General features: G+C 42.8%; 1 pseudogene; it reads right to left on the reverse strand.

Annotated features, from left to right (window-relative positions):
- Nucleotides 1–10950: 10950 nt before the first annotated feature.
- LOC101616481 lies at nucleotides 10951–11180 on the reverse strand (annotated as a pseudogene).
- Nucleotides 11181–20601: the final 9421 nt, after the last annotated feature.

Genomic DNA, 20601 nt, shown 5'->3' on the forward strand with positions numbered 1-20601 from the left:
TGCACCCTTGCATCACCTTGTACGTTTGCCTTACATGCGACCTGGAGAGTCCAACATGGGTCCTTAGGTTTTGCAGCCAAGCGCCTTAACTGCTAAGCCATCTCTCCAACCATTCTTTTCCCATTTTTTTTTTAATCCAGTCTGGGACTCCAACTGACTTAAATGAGGCCACAACAGAGGTGGTTTTTCCCTCCTCGATTAAACCTATCTGGAAACACTCTCTCAGACATACCCAGAGGTGTCTCCTAAGTGATTTCAAGTCCAGCTACGTTGACAGGGATGATTAACCATCATACCACCTCCCAGTTGTCTGTAAACAGATATGGGAGCTACCATCTCCCTGGTTTCTAAGCAGAGTCAGACCCTGGGTGCTGATTAGGATTTATGAGGCACCTGGCAAAGAGCCTTTCACAGAACATGATGGAATTTTGCCCTAAGAGAGGCTGAATGACATAGCCAAGATCATGTTGAGGACCTGTGATGCCATAGGGCCTTTTCCTTAGGCAACAGCTGCAGCAAGGCTGTGGCCTCAATGCTGGGATGGGTTAGTCCAATGTTTTTAGACAAGTCTATTCTGGGATAGTAGACTCAAGAGCTATTTTGTGGCTTAGCCTGGTAGCTGCCCTCCATGACACTGACTTCTGAAGGTCACTGTGCAAAGTCTGTAATGCTTTCCTACTCAGTAGGAAAAATAAATCACATCTCTATTTTTCACCCTTGGCAAATATGTGAATGTGCTTTCCCTGAGTCAATAATAACTCTTTGTGCTTAACTTCTATTGTCATTTCACAGTTTTCTTTTGTAGGCAGAAATAACTTAGGTTGAGCCGATTTTATAGGATTTCAGATTCAATACCTTCATTTTCCTACTATATTTTGTTTTGTTTGTTTGTTTTTAAGTCCTGGACTGTTTGTTGGGAATATTGGCACAGATAGCTTGGTAGTACTGTCACATATATAGTGCCAGAAAAAAATGTGTTTTTTGAAAGAAAATTATTTATATGCCTAGGGGCCAGCTTTGTGTATAAGTGACATGTTGGCATAGATCATGGACATGGACCTGGACAGCTCAGCCAACTGACTCCTATGATAACCCTCATGTCACTTAAGAAAGGGACAGATTAGACGTCAATGTGTCATTGATTTGTAGTCAAGAAATGAAAAACAGTTCTCACAGTCAAAGGATACCCATAGTAGTTAGAATCAGCCCTCGGGGCCCCTTTCGTAAGTGAGGGCTGTGGGTGTTCCCAAGCATCTTCCACTTCACTGCAGGAGATGGCCTACAGACTGAGGCAAATACCTGGGGCTCTTGAGCCTATCCTGAGGAGACAGGGAAGCCATGGCCGCATTATTTCATGTAAGGCTATGGAAGATTCTGGTGAGTGGAAACATCAAATAACTGTTAACTCCTACCCAGGACTTTTGTTGTTATAAGGTAGCCATGGCTTTCCATTTAGGCACAGTGGGATGGTCAGGTTGACTGGAGTAAGAAGCACCCGGGGGAAGTGGGTGCAGCTGTGAATACTGGTAGTCCCAGCACTCAGGAAGCGAAGGCTGGAGGAAGAAAAATTCTAGGCCAGCCCAGGCTATATAGTTCATTTGAGGTTGTCTAGGGCTACATCACCAAAACCTTTCTTAAAATAACAAAATAATAATAAAAACACCCAGGACATTCGTAAAGCCCACCTGTGGATGTGCCTGTGAGGATGTATCCAAAGGTGATTAGCTCATGACGGCTTTGGTGGCACACACTTTTCATCCCAGCACTCAGGAGGCAGAGGTAGGAGGATTGCTGTGAGTTTGAGGCCACCCTGAGAACACAGAGCGTATTCCAGGTCAGCCTGAGCTAGAGTGAGACCCTACCTCGAAAAAGAAAAAAAGAAAAAAGAACAAGAATGCTTTAATACATTGTTGGATTGAAAATTTTTAACTATTTATTTATTTATTTTTATTTGAGAGACACAGAAAAAGGGGGAGAGAGAGAGAGAATGGGCACACCAGAGCCTCCAACCACTGCAAACTAATTCCAGACACATGTGCCACCTTGTGCATCTGGCTTACATGGATGGGTATTGGGGCATCGAACTTGGGTCCTTAGGCTTCCCATGTAAGCACCATAAACGCTAATCCATCCCTCCAGCCTGGATTGAAAGTTTGAATAGACTTTTGCAAGATGAGGCAATGCAACTGTGGGACACGGGGCTGCTTGGAGGAAGTGCGTCATGGTGGGCGTGTGGCTGGGAGCTGCACCTTGCTCTGGCTCCTTCCTGTTACTGGTCCTGTTCCTGTTGCTTCTTCCTCCTCATGCTCCTGCCACCACCAAGTTCTGCCCATGTACCAGGTCAGTGAACTGAACCTTCTGAAACCGTGAAAAAGACAGCTTTTCGTCCTTCAGTTATTTCTGTCAGGTGTTTCAGTCACAGTGACATAAAAGTCAGGTTTAAAAAAAATCCTTTGTTCCCTTCTTCATTTTCTTATTTAAATTTCATTTCTATGTATTTATACATTTAAACCTAGTTAAAATTTGTATCGAAAAAGAGAGACTGATTGAGAAGGGGAGGGGAGATGATGGAGAGTGGGGTTGTGAGGGGGAAGTGAGGGGGGAGGGAATTATCCTGGTTGATTGTTTATAACTATGGAAGTTGTCAATTATAAAAAAATTCAAATTCAAATTTAAAAATATTGTACCAAAAGCCATAAGCACAGACGAGAGACATAGCTCAGTTATAGAAAGCTTGTGAAGCATGAGTGGCTAGACGTTTTATTATCAGCACTGCCAAATGAAAATAAAAACAAAAACCACAACCACAGACTAGCTAGCTACCCCTAAACCAAATAGACTAACAAATAAACATGTAATATTTTATTTTAATTGATTTATTTGACAGAGAAAGAGAGAGCGAGACAGAGAGAAAGGAGAATGGCCGTGCCAGGGCCTCCAGCCGCTGCAAACAAACTCCAGACATGTGTGCCCCCTTGTGCATCTCGCTAATGTGGCTCCTGGGGATTTGAACCTGGGTCCTTTGGCTTTGCAGGCAAACGCCTTTACTGCTAAGCCATCCCTCCAGCCCCAATAAACATTTAATGTACAGTTGAAATGAGGGTGAAACGAGTTTTAATAAATATTTTTATTTACTTATTTGCAAACAGAGAGAGAGAAAGAGAATGAGAATGGGCTTGCCAGGGCCTCGTACTGCTGCAAATGAACTCCAGATATATGAGCCACTTTGTGCATCTGGCTTTACATGGGTACTGGGAAATTGAACCCAGACTGACCAGCTTTGCAAGCATGTACCTTTAACTGCTGAGCCATCTCTCTAGCCCGGACTGTAGTTTTGTTTTTCCTTCCCTTTCTTCCTTCCTTTCATCCCTCCCTTCCTTCTTTTCTTTCTTTTAAAATTTCAATGAATAGGTTTTACAGTAAACAATTTTTGTTGTCAAGAAAACCAAAGTGTTCTCAGAAATTAACTCAAGAAAATTTACAATTAAAAAAAAAAATTCCAAGGTCTAAAATGGAAGGGAGAGATGGGGTTTCTGTCCGGGAGATACATTTAGTATGCGAGATGTGGGCAGATTACTAAACAGCTCCTTTCTTTAATTAATTAATTAACAAATATAGAGGGAAGAACAGAGACAGAGGAGAGAGAGAGAGAGAGAGAATAAGCATGTCACCAGAACCTCTTGTCATTTCAAACAAATTCCAGATGCATGCTCCATTTTGCGTATCTGGCTTTATGTGGGTCCTGGGGAATTGAACCCAGACCATCAGGCTTTACAAAATAAACACCTATGGGGCTGGAGAGACAGCTTAGTGGTTAAGCGCTTGCCTGTGAAGCCTAAGGACCCTGGTTCGAGGCTTGACTCCCCAGGACCCACGTTAGCCAGATGCAGGGGGCGCACATATCTGGAGTTCTTTGGAGTGGCTGGAAGCCCTGGCGCACCCATTACCCCCCACCACCACCACCTCTGCCTTTCTCTCTCTCTGTCGTTCTCAAATAAATAAATAAAAAATGAACAAAAAAATTAAAATTAATAAAAATAAAAAACACCTTTAACCACCAGGCCATCTCTCCAGCCAGTCCTGCGCCTCTCTGTGGGTCATTTCTTCACAGTTTCCCCTTTATTCTCCCTTCACTTCAGGAAGGTGATTATTTGAAACTTGGACTAACTCCTGGCTTCTGTCAGCGCTGCCCATAGTGACATCAGTGACCAGCGGGGATCTGCAAAGTCCATGAAATGGCCAACCGCGTCCCTGGTCTGTGCGTGGCGGCTAGCTCCTGAAGCTAACAAAGCAAGTCGATGCAGCTCCAGCTTCTGGAGACGGTCTCGGAGAGAAGCTCCCTCCCTCACGGGAGGCTCTGGGGGGAAGCGCCGGTATCACCTGCCCTCTCCTGCTCCGAGGACTCAGCTCAGCCGTCCGTCCTAGACGAAAATCGGCCCCAGGACCACGCTGTACTCTGACGTTCGCAGGCAAAGAAGTCTCTCGATTCAGCCTGACATTTGCACTGGCGTTTGAACGACTAATAGCCAAGCAGCTCACATTAGAACTTTCCAGTTTCAGCTGAATGTGAGAGAAAAAAATTACTCCTGACACGACAGGTGACAATTCAGACCCTATAAACCAAAAGTCCTTCCATTGTCCCCTGGACTGATTTTACCTTAATTTGTGTCTGAAAGGATTTTTTTCTTTTATTTAAAAATAACTAATATATGTTGAACGACTATATGTCTCATAGTATGGCAAGTAATATAAATGTTAACCTGCTGAATTTTTCAGCACCACCCACTGAGGAAGGAACTTTTCTTGTTGTTTTTGGCTTTTTCGAGGTAGGGTCTCACTCTAGCCCAGGCTGACCTGGAATTCGCTCTGTAATCTCAGAGTGGCCTTGAACTCATAGCTACCCTCCTACCTCGGCCTCCTGAGTGCTGGGATGAAAGGCTTGCGCCACCATGCCCGGTGAGGAAGAAACTTTTTTAAAAAAAGTTTTGTTTATTTATTTGAGAGTGATAGAGAGAGAGAGAAAGCTGCAGAGAGAGAGAGAACGCGAGAGAAAATGGAAGCGCCAGGGCCTCCAGCCATTGCAAACGAACTCCAGATGCACGTGCCACCTTGTGCATCTGGCTAATGTGGGTCCTGGGGAAGCAAGCCTCGAACTGGGGTCCTTAGGCTTCACAGGCAAATGCTTAACCGCTAAGCCATCTCTCCAGCCCCGAGGAAGAAACTTTTGTTTCCACGTCTCACAGGAAAGAATTACAGGCATGAAGTTTTTCATTTGCAGTGGATTTATGATGGCCTGGCTTGTTTTTGTGTACTGCCATTTCTCAGAATCCAGGAAAATATTGTGCATATAGTGGGTGTTCAACACATACCTGTAGAATGAGTCTATGCGTGTGCGCATCAGTAAATGAATTCCAAGGTCACATAGCCAACTTGGACCCTGCTGCTGAACCCTGACTTCTATAGTCTTGACACACAGATTATTCAGGGATTGTACCTAGAATGGAAAGCTACTGCTATCTTAATTGTCATAGCCTTTGTGACATCACTGGGCAGAGCAGGATTAGGTTCTTCTAGGTTTGTCACTGCAGCTTGATGGGTTTGACATGAACAGTCTGGTGAGCTAAAGAAGGAACATGGGACCACGGCATCAGACAGAGGCTTAACTGCTTAACAATCCATCCTTCTTTGCTCCATTACCTGTAAATAGAAACAATTACGTTTACTAGGTATAAATATTGTGAATAGTAAGTAGGAAAAACTATAGATAAAACACATATCAGGTCAGGCATGGTAGCACATGCCTGCAATCCCAGCACTGGAGGCTGAGACAAAAGATTTCAAGTTCAAGGCACATCTGGTCTAAATACTAAAGCCTATCACCGACAAAAAAATCCCCTGCCTCCCCTCCCAACCACCCAGCATCAATGTCTTCTACAAAAGAGGCACTCACAGTTTCCCTCTCTCTTTCCTGAAGGAATGTCACAGTTCTCAGCTCTCTTCCTCTCCAGCACGAAGCCGGAGCAAGGACATTCACCCTAGCACACAGAGAATGAAAACGGGCAACATTTGTACTCACTGTTCCCCAGCAGGTAAAATGTTCCCTTGCAGATATTTCAGCACGTGTGTTAATACTCTGAGATAATCTTGGCATTGGTGGACAGGGAATAAAAAGCTGAGCCGACTGAGGGGTTGTGGGTGCTGGAACAAAGCCTAATTAAATAGGTTATGAAATACTAGAGGTAATATGTAGCTTTTCTGAGACTAAAGAAGGAAGCCTTTACAGAATAACTTTTTTTTTTCAAGGTAGGGTCTCACTCTAGTTCAGAATTCACTATGCAGTCTCAGGGTGGCCTCGAACTCTCAGCGATCCCCCTACCTCTGCCTCCCGAGTACTGGAGGCACCACCATGCCCAGCTCAGAATAACTTTTAAGGGGAAGGATATAATTAAACATCATAAAGACACACATTGTAAGGAAAACTTGGATTAAAAAATAAACATGCACATACAGAATTAAAAGCAGTGGAAAAAATCCTTTATAAAAAAAATAGTCTCCTAAATGTAATTGAAGTGTCTGAATGTTTTTCTTGAATGCAGCATTCATGTTTGTAAGCTGAGGAGGGAGAACTTTTTCTACTTGCTTCTATTGTCACGTGTGTGGGGGGTGCAGGGTCTCATTTATTTTGCAGCTATTATACTTCTTGCTGGCCCTGAGCTCACTGCCATCCTGCCTCAGCCTCCCTCTCAGGTGTTCATATCACAGGCATGACCACCATGCTCAGTCTTGCCTTTTATTTTTCTTTTTTTCTTTTTTGTTCTACTCACCCTCACTTGTCCCGTTAGCCCACAAGCCCCAGCCAGTTCTATGCAAGACACTAGAAGCATGGTGAACAGAGGCACGAGGCCAGGTCGTCCTTGAGCTTAACTTCTACTTGTTTCCTTTTCTGTTTTAAGGCAGGGTCTCCCTGCGTACTCCAGGCTGTTCTTAAACCTGCAATTCTACTTCTTCAGCCCCCTGTGGCTGAGATTACAGACATATGTCACCACTTCTTACTCAAAACGAGCATGTGGGCTGTTGTGCTGAGCTTGCAGTGTGCAGTGCACAGTATGCCTTGCTGAGCTTGCAGTGTGCTGAGCTGAGCTTGCAGTGCACAGTGTGTGGCGCTGAGCATGCAGTGGCCATGTGCTGTTATGAGCTTGCAGCGTGCAGTGCTGAGCTTGCTTCTTAAACTGTGGGTGGGGACAGTGACTGTATGGGTCATGAAAAACTTGGCAGCAGCAAAAGGTTTCTGAACAAACAGCAATCAATTATTAATTTAAAATCAAACACATAATAAACCCAAGTGTTTCTGCCAGCAGGTGACCATGTTCCATCAGGCACTTTCACTGCAGGGGGAGTTCTGAACACTGCGTGTGCACTTCGCACTGCCTGGGCTAACATGCCATACGGCACCAGTGAGCAATGCCCAAGAATGGTCTGCTCAGAGGCCCTCACTCCTCCGCACTGGTGGATTGTATTGTGTTCGAAGATTAGATTTTAAACCAGGTGTGGTGGCACACGCCTTTAATCCCAGCACTTGGGAGGCAGAGGTGGGAGGATCACTAAGAGTTTGAGGCCACCCTGAAACGACATAGTGAATTCCAGGTCAGCCTGAGCCAGAGTGAGACCCTACCTCGAAAAACCAAAAAGAAAAAAAAGATTAGATTTTAAAAATTGCCATTTGATCTCTCTCTCTCAAATAAATAATAAAAATTAAAAAAAAAAACACCTGGGGCTAGAGAGATGGCTTAATGGTTAAAGCGCTTGCCTACAAAGCCTAAGGACCCAGGTTTGATCCCTCAGAACACACATTAAAGCCAGATGAACAAAGTGATGCATGTGTCTGGAATTCATTTACAGTGGCTAAAGGACCTGGTGCACCATTCTCATTCTCTCTCTCTCTCAAATCAATAAATACAAATAAAAAGTTGCCATTTGAGTTGCTGATTTTGGTTTCATTAAAAAAAATGATTGAATGAATTTTGTCGGGATTATAACAGAATTTCTAACAACTTTTGAAATATCTCTCAGCATGTTTCTGCTAGCTTTTTATTATGCATATGTGTGAAGTGGGATTCTCTGCATTGATGATTATAAAAACTGCACTATCAATTACATCCTACAGTTTCAAGCTTAATTCTTTATGTAAAGATAAGCACATCCATCTCACTAATATGCATCATGGCTTTTCTCTTTAATAAGTGACAAGATTGTATGTAGTAAGGACTTGTTTATGTGTGTGTGTGTACATGTAAATGTATAAGCATGTGCTTCTGTTTGAGAGTGTGAGTGTGGGCACGCATATGTCATGATGGAGGTCAGAGGAAAATTTCAGGTCAGTCCTACCCTTTCCATCTCATTTAAGAAGAGTTTCTCTCTCTGGAGCTCTCTCTATGTTCTCTGCTGTTCTTGCTGTAAACCTCCTGGAAATTCTCCTGTCTCCACCCCTCACCCCATCTCACCATCACAGTGCTGGCATTACAGAAGATCATCAAGGTTTCTGGTTTTTCACATAGAATCTGAGGATCCAACTCATGTATTCAGGCTTAAATGGTAAATGTTTTATCCAGTGAGCCATCTCCTCAGCGCCCCCCAAATTATTTTAAAATATGACTTTATGACTTATTATCTGTAAATGTTTGATTTGCATATCTACTTTAGGCACCTTTATCCTCAATGTCATGTAAAAATTTCTTTTTAAAATATTTTATTTTTATTTGTTTACTTGAGAGAGAAAGAAGCAGAGAGAAAGAGAGAGAGAGAGGCAGATACAGAGAGAATGAGTGCACCAGGGCCTCCAGCCATTGCAAATGAACTCCAGATGCATGCACCACCTTGTGCATCTGGTTTACGTGGATCTTGGGGAATCAGACCTAGGTACTTTGGCTTTGCAGGCAAGTGCCTTAACTGCTAAGCCATCTCTCCAGCCCTCATGTAAAATTTTCTGAGTGAAATGGCTCACAAGTGGAACAGCCTTAAGAAGCTCTAATCTAGACTGGCAAAGCAGCTCTCCCCCGATTTACACATCTTCAAGTCTAGGTCCCCCAAAGGCATAAGCACCAATGCTTCATCTGTGTAAAATGTCTTGAGGGGTGCAATAGGTGAGTGAAGGGATTGATGGGTATTTTCCCCTTGGAATAAAAGATAATACTGCCAGATTTAGGATTGAAAGCTTAAAGATAACGCAAATATGAAGTCTATTTTTTTCTTTCCTCTTTCTACCTCCTTCAGGGCCACATTAAGAAGCCACGTGAGGAGGAGGGATGTGGCTGTGTTTGTATCACACTTCCATGGTTACCCGCATGTCTTCCTTCTGCCTGTCGTCTGTGTATATTCTTGTCTGTATTTATCTTTTTCCGATTCTTATTCTCATTCTGTTGGATTATGTTCCTGTCTTCTGTTTTTCTTTCTGACTAAACATTCCTGTGAGACTTTCTGTTATAGGTTTGGTGACACATTTCCTTTCTTGCCTCCTCCAAGCATTAAATGCAATTTTTGTTGTTGTTGTTAACGTCTATTTCCCTGTAAACTTTTCCTTTTTTTAATTCTAATTTCTTTTTTAATATTTTATTGATATTTACTTATTTATTTGACAGAGATGGAGAGAGAGAGAGAGAGAAAGAATGGGTGCACCAGGGCCTCCAGCCACTGCAAACGAACTCGACGCTTGGCCATCTTGTGCATGTGGCTAATGTGGGTCCTAGGGAATTGAACCTGGGTCCTTCGGCTTTGAAGGCAAAGGCCTTAACTGCTAAGCCATTCTTCCAGCCCTGAAAACTTTTCTTAAAAGACTGAAATACCTTTAGAGATAATTGATATAGATTGAAGCACAGCAATATTGATGCTGCACATGTCAGTATTGGAGCTCTTCATAGATCCCAAGCAAAACAAGGTCACTTCACCCTCTGAAAATTACCACAATAAGCCTACAGAGAATCATAACTTATAGATTACTCAACGTATTTTTATGATGACAATAGCTGACTAAATTACCAACCAGTATCTTTGTCATCAAATGTAATAAGAAGCCTAGGGTTATGGGTAGAGCTCAGTGGTAATGTTCATGCTAAGGTTTTTACCCCCAACATGACCCTGGGGTTTTGTCCCCAACCTGACCAAAACCAAACAAGAAACCAAGCAAACAACCCTAAAGACTTTCCTGTTGTTCCAGTTTCCTTCCTGAGTTTCTAACATGAACTTTAAATTATTCATGCATAGTTAAAGCCCAGGCATGTGGCATCCTCCTATGAAGGAATAGCCATGCAGAATTCACCATATTGTAACAGATTTGGGAGGTTCAAGAAAAGTCCTTAAACTAACAAATAATTGAAATAGAATAGATTAAGAAGGATAATTATTAAATTACCACAATTATTTGAGGGAAAGAGGTGGAAAAGTACAGAGAGCTCCTGCCTTGTGGAAGGGCAGGACAGGGCGGGAACCCTTGGGAGTAAGACTTTGGTTTCCCTACTCTCAGCCTAACAAGGAGCAGGGACTTGAAGTTCAAGAGAAGTGAAAAGCCAAAAAAGAAAAAAGGAAAAAAAAAAAAAATGAGAGAGAGAGAGAGACCTTGTCCACCTGGTAAGCATCTATTTATAACTATACTGTCATGGAATTTACCTTCAGGTTCGGGTGAGCCGCACAGAGGGTTGATTGGTCTCAGCAAGGACCTGGCTCAGGAAGTTGCCAGCCATGTTGCCAAGTTAAGGGCTGAGCTCAGCCAACCAGAATTCCAGGGTCAGATTTAAACCTTAAATCTAAATTTAAATTTAATCCTAAAATTTTAGGAAAGGGGAACTTCTTCCCAGAGAAGGACTCAGGTTATTATTATTTTTTCTTTTTGTAATTTTTATGTTTTTGTTTGTTTGCTTGTTTTGACTTTTCAAGATTTTAATACATTCTAAATGGTGGTGTCTGCTTCAGTTCAGCTCCTTCACTGCCAGACCAGGGGGCAGGGACTGTTTTAACTTCTAGGCCTTCTCCTTGTCTGTGATGACCGAGGTGGACAGGTATCTGCTGCAGCGCACCTTGAACTTTACCTTGTCCTTGTTCTTCTTGATCTTGACAGACTTGGCGTCCTTCCTCCTGGCCGAGAGCAGGAAGTCCTTGATTTCCTCAATTTTCTGAGGCATGGCGAAGCAGACAGACAGGGCAGACCAGCAACCAGAAAGAAGGGAAAGCCCAAGAGAATGGAAAAGAACTAGACTTCCATTTCCCGGCAGTTAAACCCTCCCAACCTAATTTTAATGTTTTTTTTTTTTTTAATTTTTATTGACAACTTCCATAATTGTAAACAATATCCCATGGTAATTCCTTCCCTCCCCCTACTGCCCCCCCCCGAAACTCCACTCTCCATCATATCCCCTCCCCCTCTCAATCAGACTCTCTTTTATTTTGATGTCATGATCATTTCCTCCTATGATGATGGTCTTGTGTAGGTAGTGTCAGGCACTGTGAAGTCATGGATATCCAGACCATTTTGTGTCTGGAGGAGCACGTTGTAAGGAGTCCTACCCTTCCTTTGGCTCTTACATTCTTTCTGCCACCTCTTCCGCAATGGACCCTGAGCCTTGGAAGGTGTGATAGAGATATTTCACTGCTGAGCACTCCTCTGTCACTTCTTCTTCTTTTTTTTTTTAATAGAAAAACAGATTAGACAAGAGATAAGGAGAAGCCAGACTCTTCTCTAATCTCTAGCAAAGTGGAGCCCACAAGGGCAGGCCCCAAAACATTCCTGCTGTTTACTTCGGGAGGCCAGTCACCATAACTGCCTCAACATCAGCTATGGAAATATTACATGGTTGGCTAAGGGGTATATTACATCATTTTCTCTTTTACCAGTAACCTTGTTCTCTTATTTTATCTACACACATAGCTTGCTCATTTTTTAAAAAATTTATTAGTTTTCTTTTCAGCAAATACAGGCAGTTTGGTACCATTGTTTAGGCTCATCTATGATCTACCCCCTCCCATTGGGCCCTCCTTGTTGATGTAAATGGGTCGTGCATTGTGGAGTTAGCCCCCAGTTATTGGTATGATAAATGTCTCTGCAAATCATGACCCAACATGTGACTCTGACATTCTTCCCGCCCCCTCTTCCGCAAAATTTCCCTGAGCCATGTTGGGTTCATTTTTGGTCTGCTTCAGTGCTGAGGTGTTGGGGGCCTCTGAGGCTCTGGCTCTCTGATTTGGTAGGAGTTGATTTTTCTCTGCGTTGGTCTCCTTCCCCTTTGTGCTGGTATCCGGTTCATCAGGAAAACATCACCCTTGCTTGTCTCGCCAGTTGTCCTTAGTTTCAGTCGGGCCCCTTTTGAGGTATGTTGGGGCAGCTCTCTCGTTAGGATCTGCATCTATCTTTCTTTCCCCGGTATCTGCAGTGCAGCTAGGCGGTCGCCATCTTGGCCGGAAGTCTAGCTTGCTCATTTACTCCACAATCCTTAGTCAGTTTTGTGGTGGGCGTTAGAAACACAGAGAACAGAAGCAAATGGACTTCTTTGAGCTTAATACTTACTTCTTTTCTCTTTTCCCCCCTTTTCCCATTTTCTTACCTTCCTTCCTCTTCCTCTTCTTTTCCTTGTGAAACAGGGTCTACTTATATAGCCCAGGCTAGTGTGGGACTTGCCATCCTTGGCCTTCTGAATACAGGAATTATAGGCATGTACTACCATACCTAGTTGTCCGTTTTTTAAAAAAAAAAATGCATGATTTTTACTAGCTTTCAATGACTATAAGAGAAACACTTGTTCCTTGACCTGGGTATTGATTATTTCAAACACAGACATGTTAGACTCTGGAATATAATTGAATTCTGAGAAGGCAGAAGCAGTTGGGGATACTTGGCAAAGCTTCATAATTCTTGATCACCAAGCTTTACAATGTAGCCACGGGGTATAAATCATAGGACAAAAATATCCACAAGTATAGCACAGGTATAATCTTTGAGGAATATACCTACACAATGTACGTTTTTGATGTTTTACTATTTTAAAAAATGTTTTTATTTTTATTTGAGAGAGAGAGAGAGAAAGAGGCAGAGAAAGAGAGAGAATGGCCATGTCAGAGCATCCAGCACTGCAAAAAAACTCGAGACACATGTGCCACCTTGTGCATCTGGCTTACATGGGTCCTGGGGAGTTGAACCTGGGTCTTTTGGCTTTGCCGGCAATGCCTTAACTGCTAAGCCATTTCACTGGCCCACTCCTTTTTTTTATTATTACTATTTTTTTTATTTATTTATTTGAGAGCGACAGACACAGAGAGAAAGACAGATAGAGGGAGAGAGAGAGAATGGGCGCGCCAGGGCTTTCAGCCTCTGCAAACGAACTCCAGACGCGTGCGCCCCCTTGTGCATCTGGCTAACGTGGGACCTGGGGAACTGAGCCTTGAACCGGGATCCTTAGGCTTCACAGGCAAGTGCTTAACCGCTAAGCCATCTCTCTAGCCCATTATTACTATTTTTGAGATAGCTTTTAAGGTATTTTTTTTAAATAGTAATGGAAAGTTTCATATAATAAATGGATAGATCTTTTCAGTATAGTGTACTATGATTTAGGGCATATAGTTGTAATGATAGAGATCATGTTTATCATAACAGAAATTTCCACCCTTCTCTCCAGGGAATTTTCTGCTTTCCCCAATCCCAGGACATCATATTTCAATTTCTATCACCATAGATTATTGTTCCCTGTTCTTGGCCTTTGAATACGTGCACTCAGATTGTATGTTCTCTTTGGATATTTCATCTCTCTCTTTCTTTAAATTTTGTAATTTAGAGATTCCTTCATGCTCTTATGAATATAAATACTTGGTTACTTTTAACTTTGAATAGCATTCTGTTGTATAGCTAGCTACCACATTTCGTTTCACTGCTTTTGCTGACCTCAAACTCATTATTCCACTGCCTCCGCCTCCTGAGGGCTGAGCCTATGTGTGTACACCATCATGTCTGCATGTTTCTGCTGCTAACGGACACTGGGATTGTTTCCAGTTTTTAGCTATTGCAGTAAAGCTTATGCAAGTCTTATTGTATAACATTTATCCATATCTAGAGCCATAGGAAGGTATTGTGGGTCACAGGATCGTTTTCTGTTAAATTTTACTTCAAACTGTCAAACATTCTCTAAACCTAGTTGTGTCATTTTACTTTCTCATCAGGAACAAAGGAGAACTCTAGTTGCTCCACATCTCATCGGTATTCCAAGGCCAGGCTTTGATTTGATTTGTCCTAAGCAGCTGTTACATAGTGCCCCATCACAGTGCTCATCTGTATTTCCTTGATAACTGGTTGCAGTACCTTTTCATGTTTGCATGACTATTTTCTTCTGTGTAGTGATGGATCAAGACATTCTCCATATAAAATAGTATCTCTGTATCTTCTCATTGTTGAATATTTCTTATATTGTGAACACAACTCCTAAGTTAGACATAGTTGTATACATATTTTCTCCGACCATTTCTTATTTCTTTCCATGATTCATCTTCAATTACTTTTTCATTACAACAGCTAAGAATTTTTTTTTAGTTTTTATTTTTTTTAAAGCTAAGAATTTAATCTTCCCTTTAGAAAAATTGTTGTCGCATCTTGACTCTAAGGACATAAATGTGAGAGGCCTTTGCTAATGAAGTGAATAAAAGCCATGGGTATAAGTAAATTAGTAGTGTGATGCTTTCAACGTCAAATGTCCCCATAGTCTCATGTGTTTGTGATTAAACTTCGTTCTTAGACCCCAGCTAGTGGAGCCTTTGGGAGGTGGAGCCTTGCTGTAGGAGGTGTGCTGCTGGGGCTGGATCTGGGGTGCAGGAGGACAGCCATACTGGGTGCTGAGAGCTGGCTCACTCCCATGATTTCCTTCTTGCTTCTCATGGAGATGCGAGGCCCCAGCTGCCTGCTATGCCATGCGTTCTCCACTATGCTGAAACTTGCTGTGAAAACTCTAAGCCTGAAATAAATCCTTTCCTCCCATAATCTGCTTTTGGTCAGCTGTTTTGTCCTAGCAATGAGAACATAGCTTCTATAAAGGGATGAAATTCAAAATGTTTTCCTGGGGCTGAAGAGATTGCTCAGTGGTTAAGGTATTTGCCTGTGAAGCCTAAGGACCAGAGTTCGATTCTCCAGTTCCCACCTAAAGACAAATACACAAGGTGGCACATGCATCTGGAATTTCTTGCCAGTGCTTGGAGTCCCTGGGGTGCCTATTCTCTGTGCCTGTTTTTCTCTCACTCTCTCTCAAATAAATAGATAAAATATTTTTCCTTTCATACAGTGTTGAAAAATATTATTATTCTTATTATTTTTCTGGGTGTGGTGGCACACACCTTTATGAGAGAGAGAACAAGTGGGGGTGGGGGCGGAAGACAATGAGAGAATTAGTGTGCCAGGGTCTCAGCCATGGCAACTGAATTTCAGATGCATACACCACCTTGTGTGCATGTGCAACCTTGTGGGCTTGTGTCACCTTGTGCATCTGGCTTAAATGGGACCTGGAGAGTGGAATATGGGTCCTTAGGCTTCATAGGCAAGTGCCTTAACTACTAAGTCATCTCTCCAGCCTGAAAAATATTATTTTTTAAACATAAGAATTGAAAGACACATGCACAACTGTGAGCAGAGAACAAGAAGATAATATAATCAAGCTAGATACGAGAGAGAGGTCTAAGAGGGGGCATGCTTACTGGAGGAAGGTGGTAAGGAAACAGGAGATGCACTGAGGAGAGGTACGAGGAAGAGTTTGCTTAGGTTAGATATCTGCTACTTTATCTGGGAGAGGTAGGAAGGTTAAGAACAAAAATATAGAAATAACCAGGCCTGGTGGTGCACGCCTTTAATCCCAGCACTCGGGAGGCAGAGGTAGGAGGATCGCTGTGAGTTCTAGGCCACCCTGAGACTACATAGTGAATTCCAGGTCAGCCTGAGCTCGTGAGACCCTACCTCGAAAAACAAACAAACAAACATAGAAATATGTGAGAGGGAAAGGGAACTTGTGGAATATTCTGCCAAATGATTTTTTTTTTAATTTTTAATTTATTTATTTGAGAGCGACAGACATAGAGAGAAAGACAGATAGAGGGAGAGAGAGAGAATGGGCGCGCCAGGGCTTCCAGCCTCTGCAAACGAACTCCAGATGCATGCGCCCCCTTGTGCATCTGGCTAACGTGGGACCTGGGGAACCGAGCCTCGAACCGGGGTCCTTAGGCTTCACAGGCGAGCGCTTAACCGCTAAGCCATCTCTCCAGCCCCTGCCAAATGATTTTGACTCTTATAAAACAAACAAACAAAACAAAACAAAACAAACAAACAAAAAAAAACAAAGAAAAGTCTGTGAAGAGAGCTGGGTTGGAAGGCCAAGAATCAGGGGTTGTGTGGGGAAGTCTGCAAGAGATGGGAGAAAACATTGCAAATAAGAAAGTAAGGGCAGTGGTTTCTCAAGTGACCCATTCTTTCACTGGCCGGTCCACCTGCAAGGACTCCTGTCAGGGAAGAAGGACAGAGGGATTAATGCAGAGCTAGGAAGGTAAAGTAAGAGGTCAGGGAGTGAAGAATCTCACATAGTATAGACTATGGCTGAAATGAGAGGGCTTATTTTGAGCAGGAAAGAGTTCCTGGTGTGGGGGGGAGGGTGATGGACTGGGAGAATATGGAGATCCTTGGAGCAAATGTGTTAAATGATGTCACAATTATTGATTTATGAGCGATGCGAAGCTCTATTTCTTTGTGTTGGGGGGCCGTGTAGGCTAGACATTGATGTTGGGTATCTCCCTCTAACACTCCCCTCCTTATTTATTAAGGAAGTGTGGTAGTTTGAATAGATATCCCCCCAAAGTTTCTAAGATCTCCATCTGTCTGGCTGGAGGAGGTGTCACTGTGCATGGATAACTAGAGTCCAGCCCTAAGGTGTGCTTGGGGGATACCAGCCTAAGATATGCAAAGTGCCTGAGTTTTGCCTGGAGTTCCTAAAGGGTGCTTGCATGTGTTGGTGGTGATTTTTCTCTATCCTCTCTCTCTCTTTCTCTCTCTCTGTCTGTCTGCCTGGTTCTCTAAAAGGGGGCCAACTTCTTCTGCCAATATGGAACTTTCCCTGGACCTGTAAACTTCAAATAAACTTCCTTCCCCCTCTAACTGTGCCTGGTTGGAAAGTTCATCCCAGCAACATGAGGCTGTCTGCTTTTGGCAGGGTTTCTTACCTAACCCACAACTCACCAGTTAGGCTGCTCTAGCTAGTCACCTTTCCCTGGGGATCTTCCTGCCTTTGCCTTGAGAGTGCTGGGATTACAGCTGTGCCCCACCACACCAGACGTCTGCGTGGGCTCTCAATTCAGGTCCTCTCCCCAGCACATGGCTTCATGTTTGAACAAAAATTTGTCAAGAGTCATTGAGCAAATGTCATCATCTGCTTATAGATTCTAATTTTCCCTTAATTTTGTAATAAAAACACTTAATTATTCTGCCCAAATCCAGTTGCCTGTGGAGATAAATTTAATGAGAAGAAATGTGAAAGGGGAAATTGAACTTACTCTAGGTTAGGCTTGTTTTTCTAAATTTTTTTTTAAATTTTATTTATTTATTTATTTGAGAGCGACAGATACTGAGAGAAAGACAGATAGAGGGAGAGAGAGAGAATGGGCGTGCCAGGGCTTCCAGCCTCTGCAAATGAACTCCAGACGCGTGCGCCCCCTTGTGCATCTGGCTAACGTGGGACCTGGGGAACCGAGCCTCGAACTGGGGTCCTTAGGCTTCACAGGCAAGCGCTTAACCACTAAGCCATCTCTCCAGCCCTTGTTTTTCTAAATTTTTATTTATTTTTTTAATTATTATTATTATTATTATTATTATTATTATTATTTTGGTTTTTCGAGGTAGGGTCTCTCTCTACCTCTGGCTGACCTGGAATTCACTATGTAGTCTCAGGGTGGCCTCGAACTCATGGCAATCCTCCTACCTCTGCCTCCTGAGTGCCGGTATTAAAGGCGTGTGCCACCACACCCAGCTTAGGCTAGGCTTGTTTTGTAAATATGCCCCTCTGATTAGCATTGAACACTGGTAGACTATGTCAATCCACTACAGAAAAAATTGCTTTTGAATCTATGCTTGACATAATTGATTCCATGAAATACTCTCACTTCTCAGCCAGAGTTTACTGCCATGTTTTCCATCCTAATTTCTGTTTGGCATTAGGCAGGTAGCTCCCAACTCATACCTAATTTTAGAATCTCTTTAAAGTCTATTATTCTATATGTTATGCATTACTACCCTTTTGAATGTATTATTGTTTCTCTAGCTTTCATTGTTCTTTCTTTAAATAGTTTCACACTGGGTAGGAAAAAGAAACTGTCTTTCATTTGCTCCCATGCTATAGCAATCAGCATGGAAGATTTCTGTGATTTCCAAAGGTACAACGCATTCCCCCTAGCAGCAAAGAAGGGTGTGATTCTTCAGTACTCACCAACGGTATGGTGTATTTTCCAGTTCAATTCTGATACTTTTTCAGCTGCATGGAATGCCACCTCCCACAGGTTGAGGGCTCAGTCGCCAGGACTGTCCTTGCCTCATTACTTTTGTTTGACCTGGTCTTTCTTACTGATCCTGGAGCCTGCTGGGTTTGGGGTGAGTTCTCATGATTTTCAGTTCTTTGCCCTTCTATGGGACTGGGGTTACGGATGGGTGTGACCATGCCCACTGGTTATGTGTGTCCTGGAAATCAAACTCCAGCTGTCTCTCAGGCCTCCTCAGACCCCCATGTTTGCCCAGTAATTGATCTTAACCACTTAGCCATTTCTCCAGCCCCATCTCCCATTCTTTGTAGACGACATTCACCACTCAGGATATTTTAACTACAGTGCCTTGGGAAAGATAGACTTTTTTTTTTAAGGTATGATCTCACTTTAGTCCAGGCTGAACTGGAACTCACTATGTAGTCTCAGAGTGGCCTTGGTGATCCTCCTACCTCTGCCTCCCAGGTGCTGGGATTAATGACATGCACCACCATGCCTGGCAAGATAGACCTTTTAGTGGGAGAGAAGTTCAGGTAAGAACTTCTGACCTAATTGTTTCTTTAAAATTTTTATTTTATTTTATTTATTTGGGGGGGGATGGGCACACCATTGCCTCCAACCACTGTAAATGATCTCTAGATGCATGCACCACCTTGTGCCTCTGGCTTATGTGGGTTCTGGGGAGTTGAATCTGGGTTGTTAGGCTTTGCAGTCAAGCCCCTTAACCACTCTGCAGCCCCGATTGTAACTTTTTATACTGCCTCTGAAAGTCAGTGGCTGTGAAGGATTAGCCATGGGGTCCTAGTATCCCAATTTTAGTTCTCCTTCATTATTTTCCTATAGAAAGCACTTTAGATTTGACAATATCTCTAATGGGAAAGAAAAAGCCAGTTTTCTTTCAGTGCTGTAAAATGTCTCCCAGAGAGATGAAACTCGTAAAACTCAGACAGACCGTCTGAGAGCATCTTATATGTCAGGAAAAGGGGAATGACTAGAGGCCATTGTTCATGGGAATGGACAGAAGCAAAAACCATCACACACATTCGTTTGGATCTGCACTCTTTCTGAGGGACTCCACACCAGGAGCCGCCGAGATAAGTGACCTCTTGGTCTCAGCTAAAGAAAGCTTTCCTTTTATTTTGACCAGTCCTATACAAATCAGGGCAGCGCATGTTGCATTCAGAGATTTACAAAGCCCTGCTCTCATTCTCATTGGACGCTGGTCTCTATTCAGGACCTTTGTTGTTGATGGCTACTGACTGAAAGGAAAGGGATCTCATGTTGACTGGGTCAGGATGGGCAGAACCACGAAGCGGAAGCAGCTTTGTTTCAAAACCGGGAGCTCTTCCGGGCAGGGCAGCAGCGTCTCCTGCTTGTGCATCCCCCAGGGTCTCCTTGCCTGAGGTCACTGAAAAGTGTCATTCTTGTGTTGGGTGTGTTAGTGAAGATGTGACCCACTTTTGTAAACTTGTGGAACTGAAGTTTGGCGTTTAAAATAATATTTTATATATGAAGGCAGTGCTTTTATACCTAAGATGTAGTTAATTTTGTTCTTTCCATTGTTAAGTAAGTACTATGTAATAAACAAAAACATTATATCATGCAAGCAGCCACTTCTTCGTGTGCATTGAATGAGTCTCTAGAATTTCAGAGCTGGCGGGAAATTTTCAGATCCTCCAGTCTAGTCCTCCTGTTTCACAAATGAGGAAGTTAAGTTTCAGAGATAGTGACTAACATGGTGACCAACCAACAGACCTCGGAGTTCTCCAGGATGCAGTTTAGCTCGGAGAATAAGAAGACTAGGTAAGCCCATGCAAGTGGGGATAAAGGGGGTTACCTCTACAATCAATTAACCACTAACTCAGGATTTACTGCTGACACACTGTACACTAAAATCCACGTTCTCTTCCAGGACAAAGTGTTTTTCATGATGGTACAAAAGAATCAAAATGATTCCAGGTTCATAATCAAAGATATTATGGTTAATATGTTATAGTTAGTGTTTATGGAAGTTTGCTCTGATTTGGGCCATCTTATTTCTAAGAATCCATCATTAGTACATACTTTTTTAAA

The sequence above is a fragment of the Jaculus jaculus genome, chromosome 14, assembly GCF_020740685.1.
Source record: "Jaculus jaculus isolate mJacJac1 chromosome 14, mJacJac1.mat.Y.cur, whole genome shotgun sequence".
NCBI lineage: Eukaryota > Metazoa > Chordata > Mammalia > Rodentia > Dipodidae > Jaculus > Jaculus jaculus.